We start from the raw sequence: 1,148 nt of genomic DNA on the forward strand, positions 1-1,148 counted from the left end.
TATCAAAAAAGTACTCCAGAGTGTTGTTCAGCATGGGGGTGAGTAGAAAATGAAGGCTAATCATGTTTTGGGTGTACTATTCCTTTAATACTGAATTCCCTAAATATTTAATCCAAAAGCAGGCACTTAAAAGCACAGATGCACACATAAATTATAATCAGACCAAAACAATGAAAAAAAAGTGTATGCAGTGTGATGCTTTGGTCTAAAAATGGACTCATCTCTGCAGCTGTTTAAGTAAACAGTAAAACAATGGAAACATCTCTAGAATGCTTATGCACATTATTCTTCAGGCTGTTTTAAATTTCTAAAACACCCCCAGCTGTTCAAATGTTATGTAGAAGAAATAAAAAGAAAAGGAGTTTGGAAAGAAGTGTAAAAGGATTAAGTTTGGGCCACAAATCAAAGTCCAACAAGTCAAAAGAAAAACAATATCCTTCCCAATCTCCCTTCCTTCCTTTTATGATTTCCTTCATTACCTTTTAATGGTGGACATTTATAAGAACACGTTGCTGCTTTTACACAATACTGAAGATTTAAAATGACATCCGTCAGGATGAGACACGCTTGATGTCAAGTCAAACATGACCCACACCAGCCTTGCAGAAAGCCATAAAGGGCATCTTTTGCCAGATAAGGAGCTAAATGCATAATTGTAGTGGGAGTTCGGTTCTGTTGACACATACCCATCCCTCTTCAGAAGCTTCTGAGAAATGCATCCAGCTGCGTGTTGCCTCCCTTACGCTACTCCCCTCACATACACTCACTCAAACACAGTGTCTGGCTTGGCACATCTGTCATGTTGACACAGCTGTGGCTATGAAAGGGAGAATGTTGCTCCAAGCGGTAGACGCTCTGTATTTTTCCTTCGCTCAAGTATAAGAAATAAGAAATACACTCTTACACTGATGTCAGACGCCCAGATGGCAAGAACCACTTATCAGTTAAAAGCTGGGCTATATGATTAACATGCTTGGGGAGTGTTGCAAGGTATGTTTGACCTGAAGTGGACAGTATTGCCATCTATGGATTCATTCAATTCAATTCAGTTTATTTCTATAGCGCCAATTCACATCATGTCATCTCAACGCACTTTACAGTTCACTGGATCATCCAGTCAAAGTGATTCAAAGTTTTCTATCTAAGGA

This window comes from Cyprinodon variegatus, unplaced genomic scaffold (genome assembly GCF_000732505.1).
Source record: "Cyprinodon variegatus isolate N-32 unplaced genomic scaffold, C_variegatus-1.0 Scaffold3461, whole genome shotgun sequence".
Taxonomy (NCBI): domain Eukaryota; kingdom Metazoa; phylum Chordata; class Actinopteri; order Cyprinodontiformes; family Cyprinodontidae; genus Cyprinodon; species Cyprinodon variegatus.